The sequence below is a fragment of the Chelonus insularis genome, unplaced genomic scaffold (genome assembly GCF_013357705.1).
Source record: "Chelonus insularis isolate UGA/USDA-ARS -01 unplaced genomic scaffold, ASM1335770v1 contig_17_pilon, whole genome shotgun sequence".
Taxonomy (NCBI): domain Eukaryota; kingdom Metazoa; phylum Arthropoda; class Insecta; order Hymenoptera; family Braconidae; genus Chelonus; species Chelonus insularis.
This window is the reverse complement of record NW_023276415.1, coordinates 1,945,265-1,958,300: the sequence shown is the minus strand read 5'-3', so window position 1 is coordinate 1,958,300 and position 13,036 is coordinate 1,945,265. Positions and strand designations below refer to the sequence as shown.

The following is a 13,036-nucleotide window of genomic DNA, read 5'->3' as shown; positions in this document are numbered from 1 at the left end:
CAACATAATATAAACCGTTATAGAGTACCGTAGAAAGCCAATTAAATATTTATCGAAATGATTCATTAAGGATAAGAGAAAAATATTTTTCGTAAGAGAATTAAATTCTTCTCTTCAGTACAAGAGCGTTTTTTTTTCTTTTTTAACAAGTTCTTATTTAAAAAATTTAATTAAACTATGCTTTTTTATTTTGACCTTCAAATTCATTCAATCGACCTTTTTTATGTTCACACTTTGTTTCTGTAAAAACTAATAAAACCATTTTAAACTAGGCTTGTTAAAAATAAATTGTTTGTTTTTTCTTTATTTATGAAAGGTTTTATTAAATTAAAAATTTTATAAAGAGTGCTTGTTACTAATATTGTTTTCGTTTTGTACAGTTTCTTCTGTTCTCATTGTTTTTTTTTTTTACTTTTTACAAACATTATTTATACTTACTGTTTATTAAGTGAATTGGTAATAAGACCATATATATACTAAGAGAAATATGTAGTTGCATTTATTATTAAAAGTTCGAAAATGACTAAACTGTTTTCTGCCAAATAAGAAATCAACACAGGATTGTACATCTAACTGTGAAACTCAATTATAAATTTTTAGAGAATAGATTTCGTGGATAAATCAAAGCTCATGAATAAATATTTTTAAAATTGTTTCGTTATTGATGAAAGTTTAGGGCTTAAAATCCAATTCGTATATCAATCATAATCGTATTGTATGCAAATAAATCAATGTGAAGAAATATAGTTATCTAAAAATATTCATGGAATGAAAATCCCAATAGGATAAATACCAATAATAATGACTGATACAATAACCTACCGGATAGATATAATTGAGATTACAGTTCAAAAATAGATGAATAATAATTTTTTTTCATTTTTACCTCTGTATACATAATAATAATTATATTTATACGAATTAAGCATATATTATATATACACCGAGACAAGGATTTATTTAAATTTAACATGTCATGTTTATAGTTAAAATTCTATATTAACTATTAGTAAATCTAACTTTAATTAAACATTATTTTTTTCAGTGTAAATAAAAAAGTGCTGAAATTAAAAAATTTCAAAATCTTTTTTCAATATTGTCCTAGATGGCTACGATATCATTAATAAACAGATGAAGAATTTTAGATTATAATATCTATTCTTTCGTGAGAGATTGAAAATGGCTTATGAAATCAAATGAATGAATTATTTATGTTTTGATATTTTTAAATTTAAAAGATCTTCTTTCACAAATAGTAACAAAATGAAACATCAGTTTGATAATTGAAAAAAAAAATCGATTCATCGACTATTATCAAACCTTCTCAGCATATTCATTATTTAAAACTTACTCCTCCGAGCACAATATTTCTCACAGTTAAAAGTAAATTCATCTTTAGTAACTGAATCTTTAATAGATTTGTGAGATAAACAATCATACAAAATCACAACACCCCATTGAAGAGCTGAGATCAGAGAGCGAGGGTGAGGATGAGGGTGTGACGGAGAGAGAAAAAGTTCTTTTAGAGCCCATTAACAGAGACGAGTGTAACAATGCGAAACAAAATAAACACGTGACTATGACAATAGTAACAGAAGCTCGTATTTGTTCGAAATGGGTCGTTGGTGAGACGTCGAGGGTGAAGGCCAGTCAGGGGTTGCAGCCGCGATAGGGTGAGATCCCAGTGGTTTTCGAGACCTGTCGGTCGACTCGGAACCAAGGGGAGTATCAATACTCTATCAATATGAAATACAAACAACCGTGTGGCACGGTGGTTGAGTTTGTCCTTTCTCTGTATATACGGTCGTCAAGGAAACCGAACGTTCAACCAACGCTAAAGAGAAACGGCTAGAGGTGATCCTTTTCCACTTTATTCCCACGTCAATCTGTTTTCTTTCTCAGCAACGCAAATGGGAAACTCGTTTTTCCTTCGCCCTCAATCAAACGTTAAACGACAAGGAAATTGACGCTCTGCTACATCGTGGTATACGACAAGCCTAGCCCTTTAGTATAAAAGGGAGCAAAAGTTCCTTGCGATGATAGAGTGAAGGTCGCGGTAACAAGAAAAATCGAATCTGTGAGAGGGTCAGTCAAACCGGATAATAATTGAAATATATTTTCTTGAAAATATCATGAAAATATTTCAATGGTCAATGATATTATTCTTATCATGAAAATAGAAAAAAGTTAGTTTTTCATTTAAAACAAAAATGGATTCATTTGATTCGTCTAAAAGGATCAATAATGATTAAAAATAAAATAATACTGCCAAATGGAAACTTAATACTTGATACAAATTATTCTACAAACGAAATAAGTAACTCGGCATTTATCATAAAGTTCATTTAAACTTCTTTTATGTGAATAACATGTCTACAAAAAAAATAAAAAGTAAAATAGCCGGAGAATAAAAACTGATCAATAAGTTGATTATTTTTCGTATTCAGATTTGACTAAACCAGAATTTGGTTGTGTAATTGTATCAGGGAAACACTTGAATATAATTCAATAAAAAAAGTATTTCTGTAATACTGAAAGTAAATTCAATGAAATTACGATAAAATTACAATAAAATAACAAATAAAATTGCGCGATTTGACTCTAAATAAATTTGAATAGAGTATTCAATATTTCATACATATCGGTTACTTTTAAATTTTACTAAACCAGTCAATAAATTGCACAAATTGTTCGACCCTGCTACAAATGATAATCTTCTTTTCTCTCTAAATATGGATTTGATTTTTTTCATCCTTTTATCCAGATATTTTTTAATTTTAAAATATTGAAAGCTCAATTTTGAACACTAGTGAAATTTTATTCAATTATTTTTTATTTTTTTCGATAACGTGTGATTCAAATAAATGTACATTATCGCATATAAATATTTTATATCTTTCTTCTCATTTATCTCAATTAGATATAATTGTTTGGTTATAATTCTATAGAATTATGTTATTATGATAATAATTTAAAGTGTAATGAAACATAAATAATTAGGCTAGATTAAAAAAAATTTTTCTTCCTATTTATTACAATTATTATTCTTTCAATGTAAAGTCTATACAGTTTTGTTGAAATTCACAATAATGTATTTTTATCGCACATTTTCAGAAGTTATTAATAAAATATTACAAGCAATGATCTAACATCTCAATCTACTTGAATTAGGAAAAGTTAGTACCTTTTATAAGTAAGATTATTAATTATAATTCAATATATATTTCAAAACAAGAATTGACGATACTGTAGTTGTATTGTAGTTTTTAACCAGGGCTTCGTATCAAATACAGTAATCTAACACACCCTATCAAACTCGATATCATGAATGGATTGATATTATATTCAATATTCGATATCATATTGACGTAATAAATAGTTTTATTAATTTTTTTTTTAATTTAAATTTTGCTACATTTTACAATATGTATACAGAGCGTGCTATGGTTAAAAAATTTCCAACTCTTTGTCGATAATTTTATGAATTCTATTTTTCTTCAAATTTTTTTTTTGCATTTTATAAAAATATTTATTTTGTTCGATGTTTACAACATAACTCTATGTTTTGTGCATTTCAATCACATACTGAGATTATCATGTGAAAAATATTCTTACAAACAATAGAAATGAGTGAGAGATATTCTTGGATTGTGCGTTATACCTAGCTTTTTGTTACAAGAGATAAACATGTGATTGGTTAATTCTTGATAAATATGACCAACAACGTGTTAGCAGTCAGCGATAAGCCGCCGGACGTCACACAAATTAAGAAAGTAATCTCTACGTCTTTTATTATTAAAAAAAGAAAAACTTTATTCAATAAAATGACAATCACAAGATGTAATCAGAATTCGTGGGAAATCGGTTATGTTATAAGAATTAAACAAATTAAATATTCTTTTGGAATATAGAAAGATGGTTAACAGAAGAAATAAAATCAAAAAACGATGAGAAAGTAAACAGAACATGATGGTACTCCATTATGTCCTAACATTTTGCATCTTAGGTTGGTATGTTACACTTGACGACACCTAGATTTATGGTGTATAACCTTTGAGGAAGTTAATAAGTACTTTCAACAGTAATGCAAATAAAAGTTCTATTCCCAGTTGGAGTAAAGTGTTTCATGCATCGAAGAAAATACACCATACGTCTTTAGTGAACCATGAACGAATCTAAAATATTTTGCTTGAACAAATTCCCGGATTACTCTAATTTCCAAGCACTACTGTAGAATTTCGATCAGATAGCATATCCGTACGTGATATAGAGTATAGAGTTCAGCTGAAATAGAAGGGTTAAAATGGCAATTGCAACCTCTCATACGTAGCGTCTACAAAGACGTTGGAATCCGAGTCGAATGTTTATCCTGTCCTTATGCTGCACCAGCAAATCTGGCATAGACTTGTCTCTTTCTTCCGTCTCTCTGCACTCTCTATCCTTTGGGTAGCTTCATCGCAAAGAGCATTTTCCATCCCGTTATCTGCGGGATTTCTCGTTCCAACTGAGTTCGTTAGTCTGGACGAGAGAAATGTTCAGAACTAAAATCCCGAACCACAACTCTGCCTCTCGATGGTAATCTCCGAGTCACTCGCGCTTTTTTTCCAATTCGTCCGCGACGAGATGGAAGAGTTGCTAGAATATAGTAAAAAGAATTGCTTTTTATCATTTATTTACTCCTTTTTTTGCTTACTTTTAAAAAAATTTATTGGTATTATTATTTTTGTCATTTGTTACAGCAATATTCTGTAAACTTGGAAAATAAGGAAATATGAGTCTCTTGGAGAATTCGAGGAGTATAATTTAACTTTACTTACTCTATATTTGCTTCAGGAGTATTAATCTCTAGAAAAAAATTACTTTTTTTTAAGTTTTAGTTTTTAAAAAATCTATTATATCGTAGTTGATACGTTTTTTTCTATAATATTAATTATAGAATCATTAGTCTAATTAAGAGAAACCATTTTTTCTACTTTTAGCTAAGTTCCTTACAGTAGATTTTGTTTAAAATGGGGTGAACATTTTTTTGCTTAAAGAATTTCGGTTAAATGTGTTTCAAGTTTGCTGTTTTTCTCCATAAAACGTTGTTTTAATGGATGTTGTATGACTTTTTTCACTTGAGTTATTAGCTGTTAAGGCAAAAACGTTACTCTCAACGTTGAACTTCAATAACTCTTGAAAAAAAATCGTATAGCAATAATCTAAGGATCATTGAAAAGCTTGAATCCTCTACTTTAAACTGCTTTCTTTCAATTTATATAACATAAATCTCCAGGTATTATTATTATCCTTCAATTGATTTTTTATCATTTTTTCATTTGACTAATTCAAAAAAATAAGAAATCGAATGTTGAAAACAAAAAATTTCTGAAATTTTTAAAAATAGATACTTATAAAACAAGTGAATATAACTACTTTCAATAATTGCTTATTTTAATTATTCATAATTGTAAAAAGTAAAAGAAATTCAAGCTGTCTAATTTTCCCAAATAGTCTGTTTTTATAAAAAGTTAACATGGCTGCTTCATTTTTAACACAATTTATTCTCTGGTATTCTTCTGCTTCGTATCCAAAGATAGAAACTTGCAAGATTTGTTCTTGAGGCTTATCCTGGTTTTATCTCGCAAATTCTTAGTCGAGCAAGCACGTCTCACTCAAAGTATGTGCACTTTCGCACGTTGGTATGGTTTAACCCACACCATTTTGATTTATCCTTTATCCTCTATCCTATCCTATACTATCTAACCATCCGCCAATTCAAGCATGATACTATCAACGTCCTTGTTCGAACACTCGAGAAATTTTTCTTAGAGCAATCGAAATCTACGACCAACATCAATGAGTCACAAAAGCTATTTGACTTTATCAAGATCAATCCACAACTTCTGAACCCCACTAGACAGCCTTGTCCTGCCATTTCTCTTGTTCTCCCTATTGATAACTATGTATGTGGTTGATACAGCATTGACTTATCTACCAACTCTTATAGCCATTCAGCGAAATTTTCTATTCTCATGGAAACCATTTCTAGAGTGATTTTTCAGCTGACTCATCATCATTTGTTGCCCTGTCTTCAAAACATTATTCTACTGCCTTTCAACATTGAGTCATCGGATAATTAATTTCTTTACGTTGGCTTATCATTACTTTTACTATCAGCTAGTGTTGAATTTAATTGAGCAGAAAATAAAAATAATAAATAAAGCTTAAAGAAGGTTATATTTATCCTCTTGAGGACGACATTCTAAGTTGGAGGAACCACTTAAGAATACTTGAATTTATGAGGAAAACAATATACAAACTTAAACTGGTGTTTAACTCTTTTTTAAAAGTTAGAAAAATTTATCACATTGAGCATTAAAGAATTGTTATATTTGACAAATTTGAATGAGATATTTATCAAATACATATTTTATGTAACGCTACTTCACGAGATATATTTTTTGTATAATTTATCATAATTAAGAACAATTAATAAGTACAGTGTAGAAGTAATAATAATTATCATATAATATTTTAATAAATTATTCGACATAATAACAATTAAAAATATCCGATAATTCAAATAAAATTTATAATCAGTTCATTAAAAATGAATAAAGCAAAATTCATTGCATATTAAATTGAATCAATTAAATATAAAATTTCAAGTGACAACATTAGCAAAGAGATCTCGTGATGCAAAAGCTTCATCATACATGTCAAATTAGTACATTGCACCATAAAAGCATCCGACATAACTTTTTAGGAATTTAATTTTCGATGAAAGATATTGGAAATGAATATTTTCATTATTAATTTAATTTAATTGAACAACTATTTTAAAAAAAAAAGCTAAAAAATGATATAAACTATCACTCTTCATCGATCACAATCAAAACAATAAATCCCTTTCTCTTCAATTTGTCTGAATATAAAAAATTATTAACGTAAAATAAATTTTACGATTACAGTAGTAATTATTACCTTGGTGACACTTTGAAGGGGATGATGGTAAAAGTTTTAACAGCTTACAGATGTCAAACAGCTAGATAAAATCTCTAAATTCACCAAAATAAAAGTAGTTAACGACTTCCTGTAGGTTAGTATTGGTACATACAAGCACCAGCATCCTCATCAAATACTAATTCCCCCCATCAATTCCAAGCGTTTGTCACATCTCTTTAGTCTCCTTGAAAATCGTGAGTCACTTGTCATCTTAATTTTCCCACAGTAAACTTCGTCACGATCTCGTCTACGTCCCCTTTTGCACCAAGTGGGCGGTGATGAGCAAGTATAAGGGTAAAGCAAAATGTATCTCAGTGCAAACGCAGATGAATACGGGCGCGAATAAAGTTTCGCGACACCAGAGAGCCGAGCAATTGGGGATGATTTGTGAATCATCCACTTGTTAGACGAAAGTTGCCTCCACTTTTCTCTGGGGGGTAGCTGCTCCACCCTGAAGTGGGGTGAGAGGATGAAAAAGCGGAAGAGAAATAGAGTGAGAAGTGGGGAAAAGGAACCGGAGACGAGATAGAGGGTGTTTTCGACGCCCCGGGGGGTCCAAGGAAAACGGGGTTGGGAAGTGTGAGAGAGAACTTACCCCACGGCAACAATTACTTGTAATACTGTCGCCCCCAGCAGCGACAGAGACTCGATGGGGCGTATTCTCGATAAAAAAGATATTACTAGACTTTCTCTCTTTTTAGATACTACTCTAGTGTCTTGTCGGTCTATATGCGGGACCCTCCGGCCATATCCCCTTGTCTCAGTGATTAGGCTTGTGTATTTGAGGCTTCAAAAAGGATTAGCATAAACATATGATTCTGAATCACTCATATTTATTCAGAGATCTTCTAAATTGTTTCTAAGTATTATTTTCTCATTTCTCATAATACAGTAGTAGTTTTTTTCTTTCATAGATTAATCAGATAAATAATTGTTGACAGTGATATGGCTAAAGTTTATTGAGTTTCAATTACTCTGTAAATCATAATTGCCGTTGAAGAAATAAAAAATTAATTAATTACCTTAACAGCACCAACAAACAATTAATACAATGGTTTAAGCATTAAATATGGAATTAAATATTTATCTGCTACTGTTTATATTTACATTTGACCTAGTTTATATTTTAGTAGAATTAAAATTCTACATACTTTCATGTAATCTAATTAATAGTTACGATGAACTTCTATAAATACGTCACTATTGAATATTCCTAAAAAATAATAAATACATAAAATACTCCACATAACCTAGAACAAAAGAATGCGAAATCACGACAATTTTTATGCAATAAATAAAATATATTTTATACTTCCAATAAATTCCATTTTTCTCTATGAATGTGAAATAATGATTGGGGGAGTTGAGTTAATCTAAATTACCGAAGGAATAGACTGGAAGGACACGCCCATGTGTGAACGATCCCTTATGATTATCCTCACACTTTCTTAACCCATCATATCTGTCAACAATGATGATAGCAATTTGAAATTAATTGCAAATTCACCGAGATCACGATTGGTGACGCAGAGTGATTAATTTACTCGTTCCTGCTTGGATGCTTTACGTGAATAATACACACATACACAACAAGTACGTATGCGCAATGGAGGCTGCCCGTTAATGTTACCCCCTTGATGGCATCGACGCGACGCTAGCTACGATAAGTCCTGTGGGATAACAGCCTCGTGTTTCGGATAACAGTGAATATCACGGTATACTCGACACCGTGAAACACACCGCGTCGTGGCCGTGACAAACACTCGGTCGCCACCATCTCACTCCAACCTTGCGCAACCGTCGTTTTCTCTCCAACCCTAACGGATTATACAGTATAATCACTCGAAACCGGAGACCTGGACGTAATTCCCATGAAATATCCGCGAAAATCTATCTCAGTGTGAGATATAAAATGCTTGTATTAAATACATTTTACATCGTTTTTCATGTTTTTATCAATTAATCATCTAGATGTAACGTACAGTTTTCTTTTTTGAAAAAAATCCTCAAATAACGCAAATCGCTGTTTTTGTTGATTTTTTTACAGATATCAGAAGTTAAAATTGTTTTTTTTAAGGTTGTTTGATTCATGTGGATGAATAATTTTATTATACATTAAAGATGAAATATTGTTGTTCAAATTACCATACTGTTTATAATTTCAATGAAAGAAACATAAATGTGACAAATATGTGTTTATCTATGTGCATTCTAAACGATAGAAAGTGATATATTTTTTACAAATGTAAAATGTAGAATTTAACATATTTTTTATTACTTGTCGTATTGTATGCATGGATCAACATATTTACATTTATAAAAAAATATTAATTCAATGAAAACTTTTCTTAGCTTCAATGTTTTATTTTTTATTTGATTGTTAAAAAATTAATAATTGCAAAAAAATGTAACAACGGCAAATTTATTGATATGTCTTCAATTTAATTAAAGTACAAAAATGATTATTAAAAGTCAGAGAGTATAATTACACCAGAAGTTTGAATGTTATTTTCGGTAATTAAACATCAATTATATTCATAAGATATCGCCCCAAGATTGACGTTGTATATTAAATTAATTGAAAATGGTTAGACAATTCATTACTACTAAATACATTTGCACTTGACAGATTGTGTAATTCAATTCATACAAACATTCATTTTAGTTGTTTCTCAACACATAAAGTTATAATTAATGTAAATATTTTCATCTTTACTTCAAATAAAATAATGTTGCCTCAACAAAAATTTCTATCAAATATTAATCCAAGTCAAAATTTTATTTTTTTATGGTCTAATAAATATTCAAAAAATATTATTTCAATAACCAATAAATTATTATTAAATACTGTCAACAATATGAAAATTATTGAATGTTGATTGGAAAAAATTTTATAAATTCTAATTTTCGTCTGTTTTTAGGCTACGTACATTTGAAAAAGGAAGATCAAAAACAGACTTAAAAAGCCTCAAAGCATATTAAAATGATTCCTAGAATAAAACATTGATCACTTATGTATGAAATTTTATTTGTCCTTGAATGTACCTATTTCAGTTTGTTTCTAACAACTCCAAAGTATAATTATTACTCAAAGAGTAAATGGTAGTATGATTAAAGCATGAGCACGTTGTGAATTTCAATGTTCAAAGGAACGTTTTGAAACATAGAACAAAAATACATGAACAAGCTACAGCATATCTAAGTATACTTTTAGTTTGTTTACGGAATTTTATATAGATGAGCTTAAATATTTTAATCCATTCTGTTCCTCTAAATGTGTATGTAGATTTACAATGTACGAATTGTGCTATATTACCTCATGTTATTGTCGTTTTTCGTGACAAACTAATATTTTCATAAAAATTCATTCTTAATGCTCATAATAATGCTATAAATTCTCCGTAAACATTCTTCACAAAACGTTTCCATTCTCTAAATAAAGATAATTTACATTTAATTCAGGAAAAATAGCGCTTTACATCAAATTTAATTTTCTTATCAAAATACCTTAGGTTATTTTCATACATGAATTATGCTGTAATTTTCGAAGAGTTCATAGAAGCTTTATTGATATTAAAATTATAATTCTTCTTTGTTTATTTGGATTATGGAATAAATCCGCTTTATTAACATAAATAGATAAAAAAATTCTTAAATAACTTAAACACAACGCCTGTTTAAATTCTAATACCGTCTCAGAGAGGATGAAAAATCGTTCGAGACACGGCTGGCATTCTTCCCTCTTGAGGTCGATGGACGGAAATCTTGCACGCGTACTCCGCATAATGCACCCTCCATTATGTCAAAGTATACGTAGATACCATCCAATAGTTGACCGAGCCTTCAGGAAGGTAAACGAGATGATACATTATATGACATCGCACGTCTCAGTAGGGGGTGAGTCAAAGGATGGGAGTTTAGCCGCGACTTTGGCAACTGCCAAGGGGTGAAGAAAAGGAGGGATAATGGTGTCAGTCATCACGTAACCACTGATAGCAACTTTAAACAAAGGCCAATAACATTTTCAATTTGCCTCCCTTTCTCTTACTTGTCGCAGAGTCTGTCGCCCACGTTTGGCACGTTTATTTGCCCTGTCGGTTTTCGTTCTGCCTCATTTCTCTACATACTTTATTCTACAAATAAAAAAGCTATTGATAAGAAAGAAAATGAACTTGACGTGTCTTAAATTACAGATTAGACATTTTTTGAATGAAAAATGATTCTACCATATATTTATATATTGAGATGAAAAATTTGTTTGCTGTCCAATACTACAGTGTGTTATGAAGATTGTTTGCCCTACTTTTGTAGAAATGTATACAATATATAATTCATATGCACACAATTTTTGAAACTGTCATTAATCTTACTCATTTATTATATTAATCAATTTGGTTGATAATAAAAATAAATACTCTTTAAAAACTAAAAATGAACAGAAAGTTAAATATTAAAGTGGCTTTACATAGATTACCATTCTGTAAAAAAAAATTCAAGCTGCAATCATACAATTTCAACAGCAATATATTTATTGCTAAAGACAATAAATATTAGATCATGTTTAGTATTTAATTGTATTTTTATTCTAAGAATAATATACACTGCTTCATATATTTGAAAATATTTTTTAACTGTTTATGCATTCTCTCAATTATTATAAAGTTCTTTGATAAGTATACTCAAAAAATATAAAGTGATACCAAAATTAAAAATTCGTAAAAGTAGTATAATTAAAATAGATTTCTAATAAGACATTGAAAGATGAGAAAAAAAAAAAATTTTGTTGCAGCCTGGATTTGAACCAGGATTTCTGGGTTACCAATGCACAATCGCGGATTCAATTTGGTTTGTCTGTTTCTTACTGGCAGAATTGTTTCTGTCAGATAAGCTCAGTTGAAGATGTTAAGGGCTCGAAGAACCAATCATGAATTAATAAAGAATTTTTTCATCTCTTAGTTTGCAGGCCTTCTTAACATGCACCATCTGTGACTATTTATTTTTCTCCAACACCAAATCATTCATTGATTCAATCAATAGCTGAGAGAGAGATTTAAAGAGAAGGAAAGGCTCATGCAATCTAGGATGTACTCACGCGACTATACAACATTGTCCGGACGCGTTACCACTTACGCTACTGCAACATTAAATGTTTACTGCAAGTTTAATATATTTAAATTACAGATACGTATCATAAGATAAATATTTTTTTAATAACGATAAGTATTTTTTTAAATTATTCAATATTTTCGATTTGATAAGCTAAATATTAATATAAGACAGTAATTATGTCTTATTAATAAGTAATTACTTATTAATAATAAGAAAATTTTCAATTAAAATCGAATATAAAAAATATACTTGTTACTCAAGTAAAAAAATTTTAGCATTGATGAGTAGAAAAAACATTTTTACAGCATACATATATTGTAAAGTATATTTCAAGATTATTTACAATAAAATTTATTTTGTGTAAAAGTTATATTTATATTAGTGTTAATTTATTCTTTAATATTAAGTAATATTACTCGGTAGCATGATAAATTTTATTCAAAATTCCGAATAAAATTGTATAAGCTTCCCCGATAGCCACATTTACATCACATTTACTTCAAGTTGATGATTCGTATCATCATCATATGCGTAAAGGTTGTTTGGCTTGTGAACGAAAATATTTGAATCATATTCACATCATTATATGAAGTTAAATGAATATTAGGATAAAAGACAATTCTTTGTAAATTCATTTACTTTCATCATATACGTAAATAAGACGTATTATTGAAAAGATTGAAATGTAGGAAACGCATGAGGAACATATGAGGTTGAAATTTACAACATTAAAATCGGCAATATTTGTTGTCATATTTATATAAACTGTAATTAATAATATGATGATAGAAAATTGAGATTTAGGAATAAAATTGAAAATTAATAATAATTGATAAAAATTTATTAATTGTACATCTATATAGTAAAAATGTTTTGAAAGTACATTGAATAAATTTTGTACATATTTAAAAATTTTTACTAAATAAATTTAGAATTACAA

At 29.3% G+C, this 13,036-nt stretch overlaps 1 protein-coding gene across 1 annotated transcript in view; it reads left to right on the top strand.

Moving 5' to 3' along the window:
- The window catches only part of Drl-2 (Derailed 2), a 93,813-nt gene that overhangs the window by 38,367 nt on the left and 42,410 nt on the right, over positions 1-13,036 (top strand). The window lies entirely within an intron of this gene.